Consider the following 27,955-nt stretch of genomic DNA (forward strand, 5'->3'; position numbering starts at 1 on the left):
CTGCATACTGCTGATGTATTGTTAAAAAATATAATTAAAACTAAACGTGTCGGCGTATTCTAAAAACTCATTTTTAAAAAATACGATTGCAGATTGCCTTCTATGAAGCGGTTAATACTGCATACATATATCTTATGGTACAAACTGGCTTCATGGTTAGCAAAAACAAGATTTAGGTAGTTTGCTACCCCACAAATTACTAGGTTATCAGTTCTGACGACAAAGTTAGTTTAAACCAGCAAATATACACAAGGACCATCTCCTGGCATCTTATTGGCACCAATGCATCTCTAGCTATGACTTAGCATCTGAAACTTCAACTAAATACAAAGACACGCACCTGGCAGTAAACAACACAGTTACACATTTATCACATATGTGTCCTACACGCTAACGAACCTAATACCTGTATGTATGTATGTATGTGTGTGTGTGTGTGTGTATGTATGTATGTAGTTACACAGTGCTAAGTAGAGCTAAGTGGGCAGTCGCTAGCGGAACGAATGGCGACGTTCAACAATCTTAAATGATAAATAATACGGTAAAGTACGATCCGGTTCCAGTATGCTTAAGCTACAAGTGGTTCCCCATTTTCCTCAATATGTTGTTGTTTGTAACTGTAATTGACGACGCTTTGGATAATTCTGTACTGCTTGCTCTAGTGTAGATTTTTGTTTGTTGCTAAACTGTACTTAAATGGTGGTTAGAAGCCAATGTGATTCAATAACTTTAACCTAATAATTTTATTAAATTGATACAATGATTAAATTATATGGAATATAATTAATCCGTCCGAAAACTGCTTTAAATTTAGACACTCCAAAACTTTCTTGAATAGGCTATTTATATAGAACTATACACATAGCTTATTTGTTTTCCATTGATTAAAGATTAAGCTTTGTAAGTCGGAGAAGTTTTTTATAACATTGATTTTTTATAACATTTTTATATGCAAACGAGCATATTTCACCTAATAATAAGTGGCCACTGCTGCTCGTGGACATCTGATAATCCAACTCCTTGTAGTACACGAAACAAACGAAACGTACAGTAACGAAACATTAAACGTATAAATTGACAAAATGGAGTCTTATGTATTTTGTCTCTCTTTTTTTAAGACAAAAAGTTCATCGTCACTTGACAACTCATCCTACTGAAGCAAACGGAACAGAATAATGGATTGAGTAAACGTAACGAAAAATTGTGGGATGTATTGAAAACTCATGGTAAGGGTACAGGTTGCTACTTCTGAGAACTAAAATGGTCGCCCCATACGCATAGGACCGCTCCTCTTTGAAATATTCATGGACATATCATAGCTACATTCGAAACAGATAGGTACATAGGCAGAGATAACACGGTATATAATGTATCTTCCTACTTAGACGTAGAAACGAGTGTCCGCTCGGTGACCGTTAGCAGCCGGACTAGATCTTAGTTTACAGTTGCGTGGTGTTTCATGTTACGAACACGTTGCTTGAACTTTATGAACACGCACGTACACATGTACGTCCTAAACGAGTATCTATGACTATTCTATAGTCGAACTACTGCCGACTTATGTCCGTTAGTAATACAATATATCAATCAATAAATGGCCAACAAAAGTTAAATATTTGACAACTATTATTTATTTTTTTTGGAAAATTTGCTATGCATTTTTTTCTCAAATTTCTCACTTTTGGAGACAAAACCATTATGTGTGCTTAGGTCTGTTGTATTCCAGTTTGGTGAATATGTTTAGGGAGACACTACATATTATAAAAAAAATACAATTGACTTCACAACATTTCCATGCAAAGACATACTAATCTATGTGCAAAGATAAACCCTGCATGGTCTAGTATAGAAATGAAACGAAATGACATGAAATGAAATATATTTATTTTGTATAGGCCAACGGTGGCACTTACAAATTGTCAGTTACAATATTTTTTCTATTTCCCTTCTCCCTCAATTTTATTAAATGTATACCCGAATCGAAAAACCGCATTAGGTACTCATTACGTTCTACTCTTTTGATGAATCAATTTACAACACAATAAACAATGAGTTCTGCTAATGAATGCATCTCGATAAGTCGTCAGTGATAATAATGAATTACAGATTGCGAGTAACATCAGCGGTGGGAAATTGGGGCACACGCGATATTATATGTATCTATAAGAAATGGTTTAAAAAGTGACGCAGTAATAATTTAATACAACATCAAATTATTCATAGTTTTTTCTGAGGAACTTGTCTTATCGCGGGCGTATCCCTCTAGATTTAGTCGAGCGAAGATTATTATTTCTGGTTTTGATTTATTGGCGCTAAGTATAGCGATATGGCTCATATGATATAATTATATTGAATAACGATGAGTTTTATGACTAGCAGGTGGGTTTGTAAAGAAAGTTGTTATTGAGAGTCATCATACGGTAAATGTCAATATATACCCTAGAGATTTGGTTTAAAAGGCTTGTTTTAAGCATATGGTCTTAATTGATCACTGCCGCTCATAAACATTCTTAAAATCCAAATCGAAATAGAACAGGAATTCTAACTGTGAACATGTACGACATTTAAGACATGCTACCACGCGGATTAAATCCGAAAACAGTATCGCGACCACTACATTACGGCAGATAGGTGTATCGCTACACTGCCATAAAATTTTCTATCCAAACCACTATCGAAACATTTATATTTTTGTTAACCTAACATTGTCATTGGATGCCTATCGCTTATAGCTAATAACTATCAGTGGAACATCTAGGTAAGACGTAACCAAATTAGAATATAGCATGTTCTCTGGATAACAGTACCATCGCCGGCTGCGGCCGATCATTACGTGGCGGCAGTTAATTACACAGCTATCACTTTACACAGGTTGGTCTGAAGAGAAATGCTTAGAGCGCACATTAAAGAAGATTAGAATGGCGAGAGAAAAAAGCACACTTCCGCAGAAATACGGAATTAGTATTTTTTGGTGGAGAATTTGGTTAACAATGAAATGTGTACGTATTTTTTAAATTTGAATTAGTGTTGTCACGGATTAAGTTCAGGCAAGAAATGTCTACCCCTTACTACAGGTAATTCGAAAATGAAATGGTAACTCATAGATATATTATCCTAATGGCATTTGTTAGTATAATATATCTATGTGTAGAGCTAATTGTAACTAATGACTTTTACATACTATCTGATACATATTTTAAATAACAATGCATTGATTTTGATCACTGTTTTTGAATTATGTCACTTTCATTCTAAAATAGTAGTCAAATTTTACAGTGCAGGGGTCCTACCATAGCGTGTATTTCAACGAAACGAAAAGGTAAATTTAATCTCTTAGTAAAACATCAGTGTAGCCCTTCCTCATCTTATTTCAAAGGGTTCTAAAGGCACTCTGACTCATAAGTAGAGAGATCAATCTTAACCACGTTCTATATTTCGTTCTATAAATTAACTTTATGCTCATTCGCTACTGCTGACATCCTTATCCTTACTAATATTATAAATCCGAAAGTAACTCTGTCTGTCTGTCTGTCTGTCTGTCTGGTTGTCTCTTCTTCACGCCTAAACCACTGAACCGATTTTAATGAAATTTTGTACAAAGATAGTCTGAGACCCGAGAAAGGACATAGGATAGTTTTTATCCCGGAAATCCCACGGGAAGTAGGGATGGCGATCTAAGATCGATAAATCGGAGAATCGATCTTTTGGACCAAAAAACTCGATTATTTTAATCGATATTAGTAGGAATTGAAAAGTAAACTATGCATTTGATCAAATGATGATCTTTAGCAAAGTTGTTGTCCATGAGCCCACGAAGGTTTCAGAGTTGGTACGACCAAATTTCGCCAGATGGGGCCACTGCCATTCCAATGAAGGTATGATATTTCAGTTTTATGTATGTTAGTATGTCATATTATTTTCTTTTAAACGCGGGCGAAGCCGCGGGCAAAAACTAGTACAAAATAATATGAGGTTTACACATGAATGTTAAGATAATGCATTTCCTATTATTCCACATGCGGGCCGTTAACAGAGGTGTGCAAAAGAGCTAATATATTCTGAAAGGTATATGAGGGTAGATAAACATTGCTACTCACTCGTTGGCTATGCAGCGCGGTCAGTCACGCCTCACGCGTGGCGCCGGCGGGACGCGTCGGATGTGCGCATTTCCTGCAAAGAACCACACATGCCAATGTTAGTGACAGGCTAATAAATAAACTTCGTCCTTACTTGGTGATCACTTTGCATTTGACACTAATTTTACCCTAAAAGCTGTGACGTTTTAGAAGCCAATTGAATTGACGGTTCTTTTAAAAATAACAGTTACTGTAACAATAAATATAATAAACTATAGAAATAAATAAAATCAAAGCGGGCGAATGTAACTTTTAATTACATTAACGATTAGAGAAAACGTACCAAAACTACGTTTTATGTTATATTTATATATTTTCTATGGTAATGACTGTATACCTTAATTCGGTAACGCACTCCGAACTTATTGGTTTAATTATTTTTGTTTTCCTCTTTTCTGTTAATTAGGCGGTCGGGTTTTTTGTTTTCGTAATAATTTGTTTAAAATTGTTAAATAAAAAGCGTGGTAGCATGGAATCTAAATTGTTATAGGAAATGAAGCCCCTCGTGTGATAAACTGCCTAAATCAGATTGTGTGTTTTTTTAATAACATAGAAGTAGCAGACGAGAATGCAGTCCAGATAATGGTAAGTGGCTACTGCTGTCCATGGACTCAGGTAAGAATATCTAATCCATGGACAAATAGGATTAGATATTCTTACCTGAGGTCGGTCACAGGTGCACCGCTACCCCTGAGGAATATGCTAGAACGCCTCGGAAAAGTGACCTCCTTTACCACACCCTGCAAACCAGAACACAGCAGCGCTTTTAACACTGCTGTTATTAGGCAGAAATAGGTGTGGCGGTGGTGTCGCCGGAGTCGAACCACGAATGATTCTACCTTCGTATGTGTGTATAGTTATGTAGTGGAAATCCTTAGTTGTGTGTCGATGATGAACCGGTTGTCAATTGACAGTGCATTCATAGAGCGTGAACCGTCCCTTGCCACATCGCCACTGCTTACGAAATACAAGGCATAGAGCAGATGGCATTATGCACTTTACAAGAACCTTTACGTTATTGTGATGAGAGAGATCAGATAAATCTAGATAGATACAAAGATGTGTAAGGGCGATAAAACTTACTCCTTCAAAACTTTCATTAAGAAACTCCTAGTTAGTTTATTATAATGAGTGACAGATCAGAAAAATCTGAGTAATTCTAGACTTTATTTAAGATATAACTATCTGTATTAGATGAAAAAAAATTACGAATGTAAATGCAACTACTGCTTTTTAATAAGTGTAGAGTTTATTACTAGTGTACTACTCTATTTTATTTAATCAAAATATCGATTTTGTTGTTTTTAACGAAAATATCACTATAAATAATGGCACATTGAACTAAATTGATGCGACTTTATCGAAGACATAATTATGATGTCCTTTGATATGTGATGACATAGGGATCCTATATGATGCCAAGTGACGTAAATAAGCAAAAACAATATAACAAGTGGCTGTATATTATTATTCTAAAATATAACTTATTTCTATCTAATATCAATCTGTAAAGTTTATATGCAATGCAAACACGAAACATTATGCATTGTTAAATCAAGGCATAGCGCGCAAAATATGCGCCATGCCTTGCGCACATTTTGCGCGCTGTGGCGGTGTCGAATACACAATGACCCGTAACGTAGAGCTGTGTCAGTTTACGAGACAAACGACCATTAGCTCATTATACATATGATATGACTATGCTGGTTGATGGCACATCCAGCAGGTACATTAAGAGCCTACATCGTTACTTTTACACCAAATTATAGTAAACTGGACGTGATTGATATATGAAAGTGTGGTGGAATTATAATTTAGAATCTTATATTTTTGTCTGCTACAAGTGTGAGTGTGTTTCAGACCTTCAGGAAAAGGTAAAGGGATTTTTTCCCCAGACAGTTTTTGGAATGGTAAATGACTAAATCACTTAATTCCCTCTAGGATGATAATATTATTAAATAAACATTGTTGCTCTCGGCCTCTCAAAAGGAGTCTGAATTTTAATTTAAGACATGCACGTATGATTTTATCTCAAGATACGTGGATATTATAATTTACATTAAGGGTGAAGGAAACTATCATATGGAAACCTTCACATTATTTGAAAGTTCTCAAAGGTTTGTGAAATCTACCAATCCGTACTTGACCAGCATAGTAAACGATAGGCTAAATCACTCTCACTCAGGAGATCCGTGCACAGAAGTGGTATACCTTGTGGGGTCGAAGTTGAAGGCTGTTAACTTGCTAGGTTTATGAAATCCTAGCGTTCCACGCAGCCCGTACAGTGCATGCATGAGCACTATCGCTAACCACGATGCATAAAAGTAACGATCAGAAATTGCACTTTCATACTATTGCGTACACTTGCGTAATCTATTTTCTAATTATACAGAACAATCTCTCGAATAATTAAAGTTAGAAGAAGCGGTACATGTTATTAATGTTGTGGTAGCTAGTACAGTAACATTTAAATTTGAAATACAGATTGTTTGAAAGTCAAACACACAGTTTTTTTTATAATATAAGAGTAGCAGACGAACATGCATCTATCTGATGGTAAGTGGCTACCGCCGCCTATGGAGGCCATTTAATCAACCCCAGATAGGATTAGATATTTCTACCGGAGGTTACCCACAGATACGCCTGAGGACTGATCGGAAATGCCTCGGATAAGTATGTCTCCTTTACCACACTAATACGGTCAGAGTAGAGATGCGAAAACATAAACAAAGGTTACATTGAAATTTTAAAATAGAAATATTCGATATTGTGAAAATATGCTGCCCAGATAAAATGAGATAAAGTAATAAATGATGATGATGAAATTTTTGAGCGCAGCCACGAATATCACTCGCGGGGATTTATCAAAGGGTGACCAATAGTCACATAAACACCAAATCTCAACTTATTCCAGCCTCGAAAAGTTCTAGACTTCCGGCCCAAACGTGTCTTCAATAATAAAAAAAGTAAAATCTAAAATTTGTGATTTTATATAAATACACAAGACGAAACATTAAATTCAAATGCACAGTTAATTCATGTAATGATCACATTTAAGTAACATTAAACATTATCAATTTGTTAACACGAAGTTTCGAGAGGATGTTTTATTATCATTTATCTCATTGCATTACCATTTTGTATGCCGTAAGGCGTTAAGTGCATTGTAAATTGAATACGATCATTATGGAAAAGCGAGCGGGCGTTATTCGCGAGCGTTACGCAATCGAACTAATGACCTACTTGCGCTGACATTCGTCGCGCGAAATTTTATACGTAAACAACCACAAATATATCATCCGCGGTTTTGTCTTAATACAGGGTAAAATGCAACTCATTGCAATGAATTGAGGCTTCGAATAGAATACAATCAATATTTAGCAAAGAAGCATTCAGTCCACCTAATGATAGAAATAGATTTCTGTCGTCCATAGACATGTATATTGAACTCCAGATAAGAATGTACTGATGTCGGCTACAGATGTGATGCTACCCCTGAAGATTTGAAAACCTCATAATTAGGTATTTCTCGCTTTACACACCCTTTAAACCGGAACACAGCAGCGCCTAATCTAGTTACTGTTAAGAAATGTTTTCTAACAGTATAACAGAATCAAGGATTAGCACGAAATTATGTCGCTTTTGTATTAATACATAATGTTATATGTTTTAATTGCAAATATTATTTTAAGTTTTTATAACTTTTAAATGCCTATTTGTAATAGATAACCTGATATCTGTAATCGCAAAGAGATTATTTCTAATCATTATTTATAAGATTTTTAAGTTATCAGTGAAGACGGAAGGAAAGATTAATTTACATGTTTTTCTACTTTACAACTTAATTCATTTGTGGCAATAAAAAGATAAAAGATAAACGTCAATCCATTTTAAATAAAAGAATATAAACATAATAAAATTTAGTTAAATTCATTTATTTTCTTTCAACGTAATTACGCTATCGTTAAAGTATTACTTAAGTACATATATAATTTAAGTATACATGGTTCCATTAAAGTATAATATTTTTAACAATTATTTTATAAAGGTTAATTAAACTGCTATTCAGAACCATTTTTTTGCAGAAAATGTGTTGGGCGGATTATACTCTACCGTATCAATCTCTTTGTTTAAACTGGTTAAACAAAAGCTTTTTCAAAAGGTTGGTTAAGCAAAAAGTTTTTCTAAAGCTATTTAAGTTACCAAAATCACCAAGAAAGCAATATTACTATTTTACATAAATAATTATTTGACGGATAGAAAATTACTCTTCAAAATATTTCAATAATATCACCACATCGGAGAGAGACTTAGTTGGGTACATTTTAGTGAAAAGTTATTTGAGGTGTTCAAATAGGAGGATCTATAGATCATTCAATTATACGTAGGATATCTGTAACGTTTATCTACATATATGGGCAAGGCTATTAACACCCTCGAAATAGAGCACTCGCATGCGGTCACAAAGCTCGTATATTCAAGCCGTTCGACGTGCAAGTGTCAACGGTGGCCGTGAGTGTTGCAGCGCAGACAGAAATAGCACCCCCCCTCAACCCCCCCTCTCCTCGCCCCCCGCCCCCGCACCCCCCGCCGTGTCCTGTCGCGGCAATTTTCGCGTCTTGTTTAACCGGTACATAAATCTGTGCAACGCCTTGCTTCAAAGATTATGTCTAGATGGCAGCCGAGGTCGATAACGCACCTGGGATAGAGTGCCTATATTAAAATCTACGTGAAGAATAGATCAATTTCTTTGAAAAGTTGGTTAAAAGAATTTAGCAATAAAGAAGGGAGGTAGTTAAATATATTGTCATTATTCGCATCGAGTAAAAACAGCAAAGCCTTTCATTATTATCCTTCTATCTTATTACTATTGTCGTTACGGGATCTCTAATAAATAATAATAGATATACTTTTTAAGTGTCGACATTTATTTAGTCCTGTGACAGACGGACATACAGCGGAGCCATACTAATAGAGTTCTGTTGACACAATTTAAACCCTAAAAAGTGTAGTCCAAATTTGGATCACAATTTGCAATTCTCATGAATAATTGTTACCTTTCACACTATATGGTTTTTGGTGCTTTAAATGTATTTGTTATTGTAACTGTAATTAGGTATCAGCATATGAAAATGTAAACTGTACTATTAACAAATACTAATTGAAATTTTAAAATTATTGTTACCTTAGCTTAAGTTTATAAATAATATAAATTGCTACACCTTTACAGGGATTCATGCCACTGTATAAATTTTTTTAACATCTTTATATGTGAAAGTCAATTTATACTAAGTTTTGAATACTATAGGTACCCATTATAAATCGAAATTAGCTTTCAAACAGTTGAAATCACCTCGTCTTTTGTTAAGTTTTATTTAGTTACACCCGTCTCTATAATTTCTAATGACCTTGTACCAACTATAGCCGTATCGGATCTTAAATAGTGGCATAAGTACTCGTTCCATCCTAACTCGATCGCCGAGTGGCGATCAATCACTTTCGATACGAGTACAAGTGGCATTCACAGCTTACAAAGGATAGGCAACAATGAAGTATACAGTTTGGGCAATATGTAGCGGCGAATCAAGATTCTTAAAGTTTAGTGTCAGACCTAATAAGCTTTATAGTTTAAAACAGAACTTAAGAGCGATCACAGCCATATGTAAATTAAAATTGTGGAAACGATAAACAACCAAGTTATAAAAGTTTTTTGCCCTTTCTATGATCGAAAATATTTTAGAGTTTACAAAAACTGATTCTTATTTTACTATCTATTTAACATCCTTATGTTAATTGAAGGCGGAATTTTGGACATAACTTCCTTAATTCATGTCAAATTAAATGCTTCAAAGTTTCAAGATACAGTTTAAATTATTAGGTTATCTGTGGTAGTTTTATTAAGATAATAGATTAAATACTTGTCATGACGCACTACAATTAATTGCAAACAATAAGATCTGTGAACACTAAGACTGATTCATTCCGTATCCCCCGGAGTCCAGGTCGTTTGTCTAAACCCAACATGCATGCGTGTCGGATACAATACCCTTAAACCAACAAACAGTCAGTATTCTTCAACCGTTGGCTCCCCGCCAGCCGCTGACAGAATAAGAACAACTTTACTATCACTATTACGAAGCTTTGCAGCAGTAGCTCAACTTAATACAATGTGTTTGCATTGACGATTCGCGTGGCGGAACGATCACCATACCGGACTCACGCGCAGACGATCCCGGGTTCGATCCCCGGCCAAACAGATACCTCAATGATGAATTTAGGTTTCTGGGTCTGTTTGAGTATTTGGCTCTGTGTGGGTCTGTGAGTGTAGAAAGCGTTTATGTTTAAGTTTATTGATTAACTGACTCAAGAAATGTAACTAATCCGAATATTTACAAAAATAGGTGTAGTTTCACAATACCACGATATACGAAACTGAAGATGTTATGGCCGTTTAACTACGCTCAAAATAAATCAGTATATAAATATTCTTTCAAAATAAATATTTTACTTTGATATATACGAGTATTTGTGCGTAAATCTTTACGGGATGGCGTCTTGCCAACCTCTAAAATTAATGTAATTTTCTGCGACACAAAAATGTGTAAACACAAGAAATCGTCTCTAACTATTTAGTGTGGTGTTCAATGAATGCACCGCACTCGAGAACTACACTTATCACGTACATTCATAGTCGAAGTAGCGAATATTATATTACTTTGAATCTGGCTTCACGCCAACCTCAATTTTGTACACACTGCAAAGAAAATGGTCTTTTTTATTTTATTTATTTTCAAACGAAAACGGATCTATTGACAATCTTTTCTGTAAATAATTAAAGCTGACCCGGCAACCGTTGTGTTGTCATATAAATAAAAAATGTTAAGGGTGAACAACCCTTATCACTTAGGGGTATGAGAAATAGATAGTAGCCGATTATCAGACCTACTGAATATGCATATAAAATTTGGTGAAAATCGGTAAAGCCGTTTCGGAGGAGTATGGTAACTAACATTGTGACATGAGAATTTTATATATAAGATATGTGGTGCAATACCTCCCGTTGCGAAGAAACTACTTAACGGTTTGAAATACTTAGGCTTTGTACACGAAAATGTAAGGCGTCCCTACTCTCGATCCGATCAAATTCTTAAATGGTATAACGTGAATTTACACTACCGCTGAACTACGATATAATCTAATCTGAAGAATTTGAGACTGGACGATAGCCGACCGACACCGATAGTGTGGGTCGATCCTAAGTACATAATTGATAAAGGTAGACTCCTAGTTCTATATGCACACTTACCCTTAGTGTGAGTTTTTACAAAAATGACTGTTTTTGTATTTCTTTACGTATTTGCCCATACAATTCCACTCAGCGCCTCTAGCTGACTGTATCAGAACTGATTGGAAATGTATGGGAAATACAAATACAAATACAGATATAGATATATCTGTATTTGTATTTGTAATACAAATAAATAATAAAAAAATGCAAATACAGTAATTTTGGCAATATCGTAATAACTCATACTAAGGGTCCATTTCTATTAAAGAAGTGACTCTCAGAAGCACATTAAAGAAGCACTTTAACAAGTGCGAAGTATAAGTTAGATTACGTAACACATTGTACATACTAATCCCATGTATTATTCTAATCGCATACGATTTTGGTCACGATTGAAACAAATGCAATGAATGTAGTTAATTCTTAAGTTCTTACCAGCTAAACTTACATGAATTGTTCTCGTAAGTAACTGGTTTTCGCTTGATATACTTCAACGTTTTGAAATTAGATGATGCCAAAAAACGCTGATTTGCTATTTTTGAATTCTTGACAAATAAAAAACATTTTTTAGAGAAAATATACGTATAAATAACTAATACTACGTAATTTACGTAATAAAGATATAAGTATTTCAAACATTTTGGGGTCATTTTAGCACGGAGACTTGGCAAAACTTAATTTACGCAACAATTTCAATTCTCAAAACTGGTTACATTTTCTTGTTAAGAGTAATTTGCAGATTTCCTTGTATGTTCTACACAAATATCGTTTCATATTTCGCTTCCAGCAAAACGGAGAAAACGTCACCAGTTGATTACCACCCACGTATAATATATGTGTTCTAAAATAAAGATTCGCGTCGCGACGAGAGGGCGATGTAAACAACGTGATGTTAAGAAATAATCTTGTGACTTTCATATAGATCTTTATAAACACGTTTTTATTTCTGTACTAGTGTACAAACGCCATAGAATGCAAATGCATAAATATAAAAGTCGCTGTATTATAATATAGTGATTCGAAATAATCGCAATTATCTTTAGACTAGGCGTGTTTCAACAATTATCAAAAGTAAAAAAAAATACTTAGGTTTTCCGTCTACGAGGTTGATTGACGCCTCATAATCTGGGGGCACAGCAGTGCGCCTCCAAGTCGAGCATATATTTATGAGGCGACCATATCAGTGCTCAGGAGTAACAACGCATACCTATGTAATTAGCCCTCCCTTCTGTACGGAGTTGGTCACATTTTTTTTATTATTTGTCTATTGAATTGATATTATAGTTTGACATTATGTTTGATTCTTATATTGTTATTATTCTTGGACTATTGTTTAATTTAATATTTGATGTTTAATGATTTTTTGCCAAATTTGAATTTTTAAGTAATTTTAATTTATTACCAATAACTATACTATACTAGTTTTATTTCACTACACTAACGTATTAGGTTAGCCTGTAATGTTAGATGTAAGTTTGATTAAATAAATAAATATCAGATGGACTACACGCAGATTTTTTGTTATTTCTGCACTACACGCATGTTTTTAATGTCATAAAATGTGTTAAGTTTCTCACTTTTCCCAGTTCTCATTCCGCTGAGTCAGTGCGCGGGCGGCGGTGGAAAGCTGCTAATTAAACCAACACGAGTGGTCTCGGTGGTCGCCACTATCACTATGTGTGTCGTTTCGCATCCGCAGCCACCAGCGACGCCGGAGATTTCGCTTCTTGTGTTAACATTGTTTTTATGTGTACGAGCATGATAGTATATGGTCACTGCGGACAATGGATCTACAAACAACTCCATATAGGACATTCCATGTTTCCTATCATAGATCGACATTTGACAATTTCTTCATACAAGCTATTGCCAATCTTTGGTAGGCAACAATTGGATAGATCATAACGGGCAATACCGGACATCACTTTTCGATCTTTGCTAGGCAAAAATTGTTATGTCACCCGGTATTCCGTTTCGATGTACTCGTAAATCATTTCAAAATGTAAACCTTATGAATGGATAAAGCGTAATCCTTATTGTTGCCACGAATTAAATTAATGCTATACATGAAATAAGAACAAGAATCATCGAACATTAATATTACCTATCACAGTGTATAATTGATGTGACGGAAGTGTCTACAGTCGACACGTTTCAATATGCTATTCATAATGCGATAGCTCTAACACACAAAGACCGATGGCTGCAACCGGTTCGGATGTCGCAGGAAGTGTCCGACACGTCTCCAATGTCCCATGCAACAACCGTTAGGATCCATCCCCACTGTACTGTTACTAGATTCGAGAGAAAATTGAAGGAACAGGTGTCGATACTGTCGGTATTACGAGCTGGCTATAAGGATCAGTATTCGATTCTTGGAAGATACAACATCAAATGTTTGTTACAGATGTATACAGGTTTGATTGTATTTGTTCATAATATGTTGTAGCTCTCGACGAGTACGAGTACGAGTTGTCTCTAATATATCTATTGTCACGGACTGTCAAAAGGCTGTTCCTAATTAATAATTCATAACCAATTATTGCCAACAATTTTCGCTCGAAATTTGCTAATTATTCTAGCCAATAATTGACAAATTATGAACATCGGTAGCCAGTCGGTTAAGACCGATGATTGCTAAAAGCGCCAGTGACATTATACAGAATTCATTTTATTTATAAGCTCGAAAACATTTGAAATTCTATACTAACAGTCCAATATGGTCAAACTGTTTTACCAGCGCCTCTATCAATCTATCTCACGGTATATTTTACGGTCGTCGATATTATAAATCAGCACGACAGTGTGACACGACCATCATTGACATTTAGGCATGCGACGGAATGTGGTTACAGCGCGGAGGAGGTTAGAGATCATATTGGCGTGGATGCCGTCACGCAAGAGGTCGGGGGGTAGGAGAAAGCGCACGATCCTCTGAAATATGCACTGGGAACTGATTCTATACCAGTTCTAGACCTGAGGTTACATCCTACTCAATTACGGAATACTAGATGGGCCCCGCTGATTTATGTGCATCAAAACTGCAAGCGGTGATAGAGGTTGTAATCTCAGGCACGCACCTCTAATTTTTCAAAGTTATGAGCGTATAAGAAATTATTTATCACTTGCTTAAACGGTGAAAGAAAACATCGTGAGGAAATCTGCATACCTGAGAACTCTTTAAAAAATGTTTTCAAAGGTATGTAAAGTCTACCAATACGCACTTGGCCAGTGCGGTTGATTATGGTCTAATCCTTCTCGTTCTGAGAAGAGACGCCTGCCCAGCTGTGTGATAGTAATGGGTTGATGATGAAAACCGCAAGTATGACTGCGAAGGATAAGAAAACAATCCAGTTATTTTTTAATTAACCAAACTTAAGAGTCAATCAAGCATAAGTTAAATTTTTATTGACATTTAGCAAAACCAGTCTGCAATGCAAAGTATTCTTCGAAACAAATATTGTATGCCCTTTCGAGACAAAAAATGGAAAAACCAGACAAGGAACTTTTAACTAGTTTCATTTTTTATGAAACAAAAACATAGGTTTCAAGGATGTTATTGGATCGACAAAAACTGATTAACTTTTTATAAGCCCACATGTGTATTCTGAAGTAAGGAAACTATTAATTAATTAAACCGGTAATTAAACCGGTTATCATTGGCTAGTCATCGAAATAAATTTTGATAGCGCCTCTTAAAGAGGAGATACGTGATACCACAAAATAAAGGTAGTGATGCTATGTTCTATGAGTAAAATTGTTGTTAAAATAGGTCTCGAATTTATCTCAGACAGGGTACTTGCAATATTTGTGAAGTGTTTCGACCGGAAAGTTACCACCGCATCTATCTTGGAAGGGCGTTGATGCGGCTGACTTACATATAAGACGACGATCTTAGTACTCAAGAGAGGTAACGGCAAAATCCGATTGGCTTGAGGTAGAATTCCTGTTATATATGGAGTTGGTTACAGATATATGTATATTATGTCATACGCGACAGTTATTTACCAGGCAGACATTTACCATCAGGTGAATTACGGACACGCTTGGTACTTAAATGTTATATATACGTTAATATAATTAGTGCAATTTCTCACTGTGATTACACAGTTACAGAAAATGGTAACCAAAGCAATTTAGATAGCTTACTAAAGTTCGACGAATTGCGAATATTTCGAAAAAGTTTACAAAATTCTCAAATATGGAACTTTGTTACGCAAAAATGGTTCGGATTTATTATTATCAACGGGCGTAAGAGTCTTTAGACAAGCGACGTTAGGCGGCCAGTCGCCGACCGTGTCCTAGACTGCGTCGCTCTAGACTAGAGCGTAGACCGGTCCACTCGCTGACCCACTTCAGCACTTTTAAGGACTGCACTTTCTGCTCGCAATAACTATCCACTTCCGATGCAGTATATGACGACACGTTTTCTTCAATTCGTGGAAATACTCAAAACATTGAATACAAACATTGAATAAATTTTCTTCATCCATTCCATCATATTCTAAAACTTTATGGGAATTTTAGAAAATGATGAAAAGTATTTTGTTGATTAAATTTTAAGATTTACTTAATATATAGCTGTTTTTTGCCAGTTTTGCAATTTCTATGGGGTGAAAGACTATATGTATGGGGTTTCTGCGATAAGAGGGTTTCTATGGGGTGGGGGGAGATGGGCGGGGTAATTTTTAATAAATCTTTACAATAGTTCAATACCAGTTTGATCGACGATTGTGCAAAATGTACTCTCTTCCAAGTCATTTGGTCGTTAAAATTTTAATTAACTCTCAAATTATACTACACTTATACTAAACTTTTACTTGCACGTCAGCAAAAGATCAACTATCAATAAGCTTTGAGATTCATATTCGTTATCCAATACCCAATCGGTCGCATGGTGACTCAGTCGCTCGCATCGTATCTGTGCTATCTGGTACCGCATCAGCTCTCGAGGCCGTTTCTAAGTTTATTAATATAATTATATTTAAGCATAAAGTGCACTTGCGTAATTTCAATACTGTTAAGCTTATGCAGATTTGCTTTTATCTCTTTAGAATTGAGTGCTAAAATAAATAAGGTTGACTTCACACCACGGTGTAATGAAGTGTAAAAATAATTTTACGTGTATAAGATGATTTAATAAATATTTACGTTTTAAGTAAATAAAACTGTGAACTTGTTTCTTGCTTACTGATGACCTACACCACAGACCTATCAGGTCAGTGTCTACCTCTCTAATCAATCTCATAACTACAACGGATTCATAGCTACAAAATTCCCAAACTTGAGGTTAAAACCCAAAAGCCAAAGTTCACACCATTAGTCTATCACTTCTTACATAATATTCAATTACAGTAGTCGAATCAAATCTAAATAGATTTACGAATATGATGATCACAACACGGAAGCGAGCGTGGCTATCGCAGCATCAGGTCGACGGGAGAGCGCGGACAATGCGGCGCACGTAACGCGCACGTAACTACAGACTCGTTGAAGAGAGATCATTGAATTGGATGAATGCTATGCCATCATCGTTAACCATTAACTGTCTGAGCAAAGGGCTTTCAAAATAAGGATTGGAGTCTACATGGCTTGAACGTGCAAGTTTGTAGACTTTAGGGATTATTAACACTAACCTTTCAATGCTGCTTCGTTAAAACAAACAATAGGTTTGTACCGGTACGTTATCTTTGAAACATCAGGAATGCGTGTGGTATTTAAAGAAATCCACACGTGGCTAACTGCTGAAAATTGGCATTTTCATGCAAACATGGACAAGGAACAGAGCGTAAAAAATTAGATGTATTTTTGTCTCAAGTTTCGGGAATTTACTAGTCTGAAGCACTTAATCAAGTACTTAATTTCCAAATTAGCAAACCAATCAGACTGTTTAACTTTTCAAATAATAATCGATATGAGAGTTATTTTATTGGATACTTTGAAGACTTTTACCACATGTGTTGTTGATGAATGTACAGAATAGATGTCCAAGCGCGATGCAGTATGTAAGTGAAACGAGTGTGACCCGTCTCCAGGGAAGCGTCGCGACGCTCGGGGATCAGTGAAACGGGCGCTTGCCACACACTCGCCACACGTGCACAATCATACAGAACACACATAACATTCGAGAGCGAGCAGAGAAGCTGCTGAAATTGAACGATCAATCTGTATGATTGCAGTGTTTGCTGATTTCTAAGCGCGAATTCTGTTACGAGTTTCAATCTATTTCTCATCTCATCCTGAATACTCAATACATATTTTTTCAATGTACTAATAATTTAAATGTTGTCATATTTTTTAAAATTGTGTATGTAAATGCAAGCAGGTCATCTGATGGCAAGTGCTCAATGATGACAACGGAAATTTGTACTCAAATACATATAGAAGAGTTGTTCTACCTTAATCCGGTATCCTGAATTCAGTCTACAAATACGTTACTACTCCTGAAGAAGAAGATGGGCGCCTTGTTTATTTGTAAGTTGGCATCCACAAAAAATCTTGCGTGGTGAATAGAAATACCCTGGCAGAAAGATGCCCTAACGAGGATGAACGATAATATTAACTGTCATTGTCACTTACGTATTATTTAGTAAAATACACATGGCAGATAGTATTTCATTAAAGCCAGTGCAAACAAGGTACGACATTGTTCTTCATGATGGCTTAACATTTATTATGTTTACATCGATCAAAATAGGTAGTTTCCATGATGCGTACAATCCAACAATGTTATCGCGGAGCTACAGCTCACCTTGTGCAATTAGCTCATAAACATCCACTAGCTGCCAATCACACATTTTATTAAACCGTGACATTTGCAATAAAACCAATGCACCTCACTAAGACGTACACATTAAACTATTTTCACTCTTATCCCCTTAAAAATTAAGATCACGGCGCGAGTCGTAATTAATGTAACAAAATCTGAAACAAGATATCCTTGGCTTCTTTAAATACGGTAAATAAAACCAACAAACAAGTCGTTGTCAAGTTTTTGGAAAGCAATCAAGTTATGGATGTTATGAAAGCCATATTAACTGCAGTGTATGCAGTTATTGTAATCCTGTCTCAGAATATATTAGTAAACTAAATTCACGATACATTCGAATCAAAGTAAAAGGCACATTTAATTATTGTAATCAGATTTCGTCACTAACATAAAAAATCGTTCGGAAGTTCATGAACTAAAAGTAGTTACAGAAAATTTTGAATAATAGCAAGAGTGCAACAATCACCTCTTAAGTAACCACAAAGTGATAACTTTTCATTACAAATATTAAACAGGAAAGACAGCAACGACATACATTCACACGCGCAAAGATTGCAAGGTAAGCTTGCGAAAAGCTTAAATCCAGGAGATAAGTGGTTGTATATTGTGAAGTTATTTCAGCTTTTGGTGACTGAAGAAGAGATGAAAAAAATATTGTTAAGAATTCGCTGAATTTATTTTTATTCCTTTATGGTCCAGCACATCAAAACTCTCAATTGGGATTTTACTTCCCATTCGTCACCAAAGTCCACAAAGCCACTGATGACAATTGAGCTTATACCTCCGCTGGCCTCATGAGCGTACACCTTTAAGCCGGAGGTATTCTGAACTTGTGTTTTCATTTATTAACTATTATTTCCGCTATCAAATTGACCGTGAGTCATATTAAGGAATTTCCTAAAAAATATTTTGTACCCATTACTTGCTAAGTAATGATTTTGATGAGTCAAATTCTAAAGCTAATTGGTCGTTGTATCCCAAACAGATAAGGCCAAATAAAAATTGCTTCCCTGAGGTCGCTGACATCACGATGTGTTGCTAGGTGTGACGTCAGGTGACGTGAGGATCGTGAGGATTACGGAATGCCTAATGCATTAGTTTACATAGTGTCGTTTAGTCACAAAGGATGATTTTTGAAAGGTGGTAGAACTAGTATGGTTCAGCCGAGGGGTACAACCGTGAAATTTAGATATTTCTAGATTAAATTTCTTGCGTTTCGGGGAAATTTCACAGAATCTCTACCCGGTTTTGGTAGAACCCCTGATCTATATGTAGTTGGCTAGATATCCATGTCCATGATCCACCATGGAAGACCACGTAACTGTATTAAAGTTTATTTTTAAAAATTATTATTTTGTTTTATTTAAATTTTCGAAAACATTCTTGAAACTGCGGAAGATCGACTAATCAACGTTTGGCTAGTTTGGTCAACTGCAAACCTTACTTCTTATTCTGTGAGGAGACCCGTGCCCAGCAGACCTAGCAATGAGACATAATGAGTATATTGAATAATATTCCTTGATTGTAGTGTACTGGTCTGAATTTGTTCCAGTTCCCGACTGAAGGTGATTCAGCTCACATCGCCAGACACCGCTAATCGCCATATCCGTATGAATGACTTTTTATTGGTCCGGTTTTTCGAGCGGCGGTACCGTTCACATTCTATTTGGCTATAAATAGCATATCATTCAATTCAATTCAGATCTTCGTACGAAGCGTCTACTTTCAGGTTAGGTAACGAGTCTTAGCTGTAAGTGTGTGACCTACTTTGGTAAGCAGTGGTCAGACCGGAGACAGATCTTTTGTCTGAAGTTTGAACCTAGGACTTTTCTGATGGCCTAAACCTTTATCAATCTAAACGGGAAATCATAGAACTGTTTGACAGAAATGGTTTAAAGATACTATGGACTATTGTAGTAGCCGTTACAGATATTTTCTTGTAGCTGCTTGTAATGTAGCTAGCGTGGATGCAGTTCACCTGATAGTAAGTGGCCATTGCAATTTAGGTGTATTGTGAAATTGTTTTTATTGCACTTTTCCACAAGATTACTAATTATTAATGGGACCTCGTTAGCAATATAACTTTGTTATTTTAATATTATCGTTATCATAAGCATGGACCGTTAATTTAATGAAATAAATTTATTTATAGATAGATTTATTCATTGTTCTCGTCGTTTCAACATTAGTTAATTATTTTACATAATAACTTTTAATTGGTATTTCGTATACTTATTTCTTCATATTTATGGTTAATATAAAACACATAATAAATTACGGTAAATTTTGCACAAACAGTACATATTAAGCAAGTATGCATAATTATGGAGTGTTCAAAAGATCGGAAGGTTACGTAAGACATGGGGTCAATTTACTGTTCCATCGGCGACACGGCTTACATAATAAGTGTGGTGAGTGGTGGCGGGGTGCACACACCGCTGGCGTATTACCGTCACACTGCCCGCCCTAGAGTATTTTTTATAATATAGGAGTAGCAGACGAGCATGCAGTCCACCTGATGGCAAGTGGCTACTGCCGCCCATAGACATCTGTAATCAACCCCAGATAGGATTAGATATTCCTACCTGAGGTCGGCCACAGATGCGCCGCTACCCTTGAGGACTAAGCTGGAACGCCTCGGAAATGTATGGAAAGAGTAGGGAAAAGAGTGGTCCTTCTAAGTAGGGATGCAAAATCTTGGAAATATTAATGTTAATATCGAAAGTTCTAAACATCGGAAATTTTATGAATTAAAATGAATAAAATGTTGTACGAGGACCTTTATTGTCGACAATATTCAAAGATTTTTATTTTCGAACTAATCCGATTACATTAGTATATACAATATTTAGAATTTTCGCTATCGATATGTAATTTTTTGTCTATATGATATCAAAGCATCGGAAAGTCTCAATATCAATATTTACTGTTCTACTCGTATATCATCTAAATTTACATAATTATAGATAATAGGGCTTCAAAAGTATGTGATGTTTACCAATTAAATTAGCCCTTGGCCCACATTGGTATTGGCCCACCATAGGGCCTAAACCCCTCTCAGCCTAAGAGGATATTCCTGCCTAGCATTGGGAAACAATGGCTTTACGATGACGATGTAATAATACTTCAATTAGATCATTCACTGGCATTTATATCTTCGGTAGAATCATGTGATCCAACGGCCATGCCAGATCATGGTATTTATGTTAATTCGGAGCTATTGAGGTCTCAATACTGGTTCTCGAGGCGGGAAATATTTTAATGTTTCCTTCCACACTGGCTTGTGGTATTGTTATTTGTGCTTCGCTGGAGAATGCGTTTCGGAAGTTACGGCCTGGCGAGTTTTGAGTTAATGATTTTATTTTCAAGATCAATGTTTCCTTCGTTATTTAAGTTCGCTATTACAAGTATTATAATATATTCGTTATTATAAATATTTTTGATATACATATTATCAAGATCATCTATACTTGCATCCTATTTATTTATTTGATTATTTTTTACTTTTTTGGAATTTTGTATTGTTGCAATCTTTGTCAACAAAAGTTATAGTTGCTGTTGTCGATTTGTCACCCTGCTTAATAAAACGTTATTTTGATGTTATTTAACGCAATAACATCATGCACACTAAATTAAAAATAACCATACTAATAATGTCAAACTTATATTTATATATATTATACTAATGTGTTTGTATAGTTGAAATAATTTAAAAGAAATAAGTTAAAAAAAATTATAAATCTTAGTAACTTTAAGCCTGTAAGGTATTACTTATCTATCGTCTGTCTTACGCCTGTTATTTATACTAGGCATTGATAGTTTTCGATCTTACTGTTGTAGACAAAACTTGGATAGCTTATTGATAACGGGTGTTAAAATACGATGGTGCAAGGAACAAATTATATGTATACGCATTAAGTAGGTTAATGTTAATTTACCGTTTCCATCAATTTTCTACGGTTATAAATTATTTTAATTGACTTTAATGGCATTTAAAACCATGACCGCTTATTTACTAACCCAACATTGCAAGTAATCTCTAATGACAGAGCCCCTGACTCATTGAGACCGAATTAAATAATTTTGTTTGTTATATTACTGTATTACAATGTCATCTTTTTACAGACTTCAAAGAAGGAGTATCTCAATTGGTCAGAATAGTTTATTTATTTATTTATTTATTTATTTATTGTCAAATAGAACGGTTTCGCAGAACCAATTATACTAATTGACACACACACAAATTAAATGATGTTATAAAACAATTTGATGTCAACATAAATAATAGATACAAATCAAATAACAATAGTACATCTCCAATTTAAAATATAATAATAATAATAATAAATTAATAATTGCAAAAATAATAATAATTAATCTTTGGAAATAAATAATAATTGTAACAATAATGATAGAATTAATAACAGTATTAGATTATTTAGTTGCCCTCACTGGAACTCACTGAAACTTAGGCACACATTCAAAACTTTCTGCCATTCGTCCGCATACAAGTCGAAGTCAGGAAAGGTTTCAATAAGTGCATTGAGAGCAGACAGGGTTCGTGGTATGGGAGAATGGGTATGTGCAACTGTACGAGTAGAAGGAACAGCAAATAATTTGCGCTTCCGAGCTCGTCGTAGGTAGTTTGGGACATAAAAGCGAGCCAAATCATTGTGTAACTGCGGAGCGTCGATTAGACCTCGAATAATTTTAAGAGCCGTGACCAATTGATCGCTTGTTCTCCTGGTCTTGAGCGAGTTATAATTGAGGCATCCCAGGAGAAACGCTGTAGGGTACATGAATGGGTAAAAACCAAATTTGTGCTTATAGAGGTACCTAAGAAAAGCTTTTTGTACCTTTTCTAATTGAAGCTCATAGGTGGATTGGTGAGGGTTCCAGACGCATGAGCTGGCCTCTAGTTTGCTGCGGACCAAAGTGTTGTATATTAGGCGAATAACATATTCTGAATTAAAATTACAATTAAAATTAAAATTAAAATTAAAATTAGTTGTCTACGTAATAGTAATACAATAATATTAAAACTTACATTATGCATTAATATAAAAAATATTGTATTCAATAAATATGTCAACATTGTTTTTAAAGTTTTATTACATCCAGACATTGAACGTGTCAGACACGGGGCGTGGCGGACCAAATAACATCAAGTGGCACGGCAGTGATCCTGCCAAGTTGGTTTTTTCTAGACCTGTGTGCGTGGGGCCGTATTATGATTTTAATACACTTTGTATAGGAAAGTATAATTTGACATAGATTAGTAGGCAAAATGGCATCGATTTATTAATAACATGTGATAAACGGGGCGTAAAACGTAAGTTGTTGACGTGGGCGAGTTCGGAACCGTTATAATAACTCGTCAAAAGTAGTACTTTTTAAAGTTTAGAAAGGCGCGGGGCGACAGCAGCTGGGCTAATTAAGGTGTCGTGCAGTTCCGAAGGATAGCCGCTGCGAGATTGTTGTCGCCTTCCTGTACCATTGTCGTTTTGTTACATACTTTTTACGACTAACACTTAATTGTTAAAGATAAACGTAATTTGTAGTGTAAATTACCCTAACATTATTTATACTCACACAAGTTACGCCTTTGCGTCCATTTAACCAATTTTAAGTATTTTTTTAACATCAGACTTCCAAAGCTTATATTACGTATTTTCTTTAAAATTGTCTCTATTTCTTTTTCTCTAATCGTTATTCATAATCATTATATCAATTTTTTCAACCAATCATCGAATCATTACAATGTCGAAGAGGTAGAAAATGTCATACTTCGATCGATTTGATAAGCGAAATAATGGATAGATTAATTATTATATATATTAATATCGGGCGTATATCTGCACGAAGGCCCCGCTAAAACTCGATCAGCAGTTTATGTAATTATATGGACATTGCAAAAATCAGTGATAATTGCAATTACACTTTGCAACGTGTTGCCAACTTTGAAGTTGTTTGTGTGCGTTCTTTTTAAAAACCTGCTTCAAGTAAATGGCTTATTAATGTTTTTATGCTATTTAAATAGCAAACGAGCACACGTCAAATGTAATCCCAATGAAATTGAAGTTGTACCTAAGCTCAACTACAATAACATTTCTATTTCTGAGGACTAATTTGGAACGCCTTATGTCGTCTCTCCTTCAACACCCTTCAATCCAGAACCACTACACATTGCTTTTGTTAGCAAAACAACTACGAATGCTTCTTCAAATGCCTTTTAAATGCCAGTAGCATGGGTTGTTCTTCAATACCATACGATATAGTCAATAGTAAAATGAACGAGTTAAATGCGATGAACGGTGATGTAAGGAGGTAAGGCATTCATGTAATAAAATGGACGGAGCGTGAGAGAGATGATAGCGGCGATATTCGCTTCAATACCGTTGCATCAAGCTGAAGGTATGCTGATCGTGATGCCGGCAGACATGTAAGAGCCAAAATCTTCTCATTCCATTATCCCATAGTTTGCGTAATGCAATATTCAACTCAAATATTAACGTTTTAAATATTGATAAAAATAAACCATACCCATGGATGTTAGGTCAAGTTTTATATCATTTAACCTATCTGATAACGGTCACTGCCTCTGATGAACATTTGGAAAAAAGTCTAGAGGCATCAGTAACTAACCTCAAATTGAATTCAGGTTCTACGGGTCCTTTTTTTACAATTATACCTAAATGATGAGATAGACGGGCTACCTGATGGAAAGCAGTCACCGTCGCCTATGGACATTTGCAACACTAGAGGAGTCAATAAACCAATTTTTGGCTACCAAAGATTTGACATTTGACAATTTCTTTGGTAGCAAAACATCTAATATCTTCTAATATCTCGGGCTCGTTGCGAAGCTAATCCGCACTTGAAAATGAATTTATTATAAAAACACAAACTTACGCAAGATACTATTTAAATTAGTAGTTTATATAAACGAGGATATATAAATGGTAGATATATAGTAAGCTTCCGCAATCTATTCCATCTAAAGATATGCAAATTTATGTGAAAGTGCAACTACACAACACAAGTGAAATAACTACAAAAACAGTTAACGATGTAACTATAAGTAAATTACGCCCTCTTTACATAGCGAAGCCTGCGTACGACCAATTCAGTGTCGTGACGCACGGATCAGTGGCCATCAGTAAATAATTGGAATGATAGACGTTCTAATTTTTTCTCTTAATGGCTGTAAGTAAACTAGACAGAAATAAAGGCACAGAGTAAACATCAATTAGAAAAGCCGCGACTTATGAGGAATAGAGATCATTAGCTCTTAGTCCTTAAGGGTAGTCTAATGGGTGAAACCTGCGAGGCTGTAATTGACTTCGGGTAGGACTGGTGCTCTGATTCGATTCTTTTACATTACAAATGGAATAAATTTAGCTATTCTGAGGTAATCTTTGCCAAATCACTGATCATCATTCTAGTCAACGTTCAAAAGACGTATCACGTACAATAGAATCATTGAGATAACGTCAAAATATTCAGTAATTTGTACTACAAAATAAAAACTATTTATCTTGTGTTTGTACTTATTAGTACATTGCAACAACTAGGTTTTTTATTTTTTAGCATGGGTGGCTTCAATTAGTCAGTCAGTCAGTCATGTTAGCCCTCCCCCGACGGAATATCATCAATGGTGACTAATTGAAGCCACTCATGCAAAAAAAAATTATTGCATTGATTTTCAGAAAAGTAGCCAACTGCATAATTACCGAATTAATGTGATATGTTTGAATATAGCATAACAATTAAACCCATAAGAAAACCGTTATTTATAAAGAGTTATTGTCTATGTAAGCGAGAAATGATTCATCGTCCCTCGTTTACCCATACAACGTGGAGCAGGTACATTACAGTCACTAACTACAAGTGGTAATGGTATCTCCCAACTAGATTAAGCCTGCGTCATAATCTTTGTAATCTCCTAATTAGTAATATCGATCGGAGCTTTATCCTTATCTATAAACCACTTTGCAGTACTGTTTGCAGGTAATAGTAGCGTCTCAGATTAGGTTTTTCCGACATTACGTGTAGAATCGGAGAAGGGCCTTGAGATCGGTGCACAGTGCAACATTATGATTAGTTATTGTCACGTTCATATCACCTTATTTTAAACTAATGAGGTGTTTTGCAAATACTGTCTGCTACCTATTTTAACACGCTAGATAAAGATGCAAATTATTTTAAATGGTAACATAAAGATTAAATGTTTCTAATATTTTTATTCTTTTACCGTTTTACTTGGCGTCGTGTCTCAAATAGGGATACAATCCCCGGGAGAGTCGTTCAGAATGTTGCCACATGTTGACTGGAGGACTGCAAGGAGCGAATGCAAAAAGCAACATAAAAGTTGAAAAAAGACTTACTGAAAAGGGCGTTCTGAGTCTACAGTGTTCATATTACAGTTTGGGCATATTACAGTAATGGTGTTCTTTAAGGTATCGACAGTATCATGGTGGTGAAACAAGGACATAGCGATTAAATAGCTTTCAATGAATTGTAATCGACTACTCCTAATATAGTTAAATATACAATATGCAATTGTATTTTTAATATAATTGATTATCCACACACAGTTTTATCTGCGCTTGAAGTTGGGTTTCCAAAATATTGAAGTTCCAAATTATCTCTTTGGGGGCACGGCAGTGCCATCGCCAAGTCGAGAATTTGATTTTGACCAGCCAGGCGATATTGACAGATAACAAATAAAGTGCATTTACTTGTTGTAATATAGATAAGATATCCACTGTGAGTTATCAGCTACATCGTGTACATTTTGTTTTGATTTTTTTCACGAGGTTACTAGACAGTTCTAACAATATTTCTCAAACGGGTAAATTAATACAGTTAACAGAACCAGTCTTACTTGTTCACTGGGTATTATGTATTTTGTAAGTACCTGCAACACACTAAGGACAAAATCGTTTTTTGTGCAGGTTCTTCGGGACCCTCGTTATCGTTCGGGTTCGCTAGAGGGTGGGACTTACCTGTTCTGTCAGTCAGTGGAGGTAGCCGCGGGCGGGCGAGCTCTCATACTCGCGCGGTCGATGACCTGGTGCTAACAGTACTGCGAACCACGGGACACACACTTCACAACGACACACAACAACACAGGACGGGTGTTCGGCGCGGACTGGCGGCTGCAGCTGGCCGCGGGCCGCCGGCGCCGGTCCCCCCCTCCCTCCGCGCGATGGCCGCCGCGCGACGGCGCATCCGCATGCTCACTCCGTACTTATAGATGGGTATAGCAGATCCCATAAGGACTACGCTTGCTAGGGATGCACAGTCAAGCTGTAAGATACGTCAAATTACTTATTACTCATTAAAGTAGAATAATTAAATAAGCAAAAGCCTTAGAAGAAAACCAAATAATTATTTTTCGTCGAAAATTAAAAAAAAAAGTATTTTACAAAAAATACTAAACATATTTGCATATATCTAAGCATAGGTACATAATACATATGTAGATTTATATTTTTATCGTATTTATGTACTTCTAATTAGAACGTAAAGCTTCTGTTTTATATTTATGTGCGCACTTCAACTGTTACTATATATTTTAAACATGAAAATAAACTCAAAAGTGACAATCTATAAATAAGCTTAAACGCTTAGAGCTCCTTCAAGTAGCATAACGTCTCATGACACAAGCTTTGTAAATAAAACTCTAACTTTTAACAAATAAAATGTTATTTTCAAAATATATTTTTTTACGATTATTTAATAATGTATCTGAAAGCA

The 27,955-nt window shown here is 35.6% G+C and overlaps 1 protein-coding gene across 1 annotated transcript in view; it reads right to left on the reverse strand.

Moving 5' to 3' along the window:
• The window catches only part of LOC140745992 (uncharacterized), a 68,720-nt gene extending 41,348 nt beyond the window's left edge, over positions 1-27,372 (reverse strand). Inside the window, exons 1-2 of the mRNA XM_073077967.1 lie at positions 27,202-27,372; positions 4,098-4,170 (exon numbers count right to left, since the gene is read on the reverse strand). The gene's annotated coding sequence lies outside the window, so the exon portion shown is untranslated. The remainder of the gene's footprint in view (positions 1-4,097; positions 4,171-27,201) is intronic.
• Between the last annotated feature and the right edge of the window lie 583 nt (positions 27,373-27,955).

The sequence above is a fragment of the Epargyreus clarus genome, unplaced genomic scaffold (genome assembly GCF_041222505.1).
Source record: "Epargyreus clarus isolate Ecla_fem2 unplaced genomic scaffold, WU_Ecla_fem_2.2 ptg000012l, whole genome shotgun sequence".
Lineage (NCBI taxonomy): Eukaryota > Metazoa > Arthropoda > Insecta > Lepidoptera > Hesperiidae > Epargyreus > Epargyreus clarus.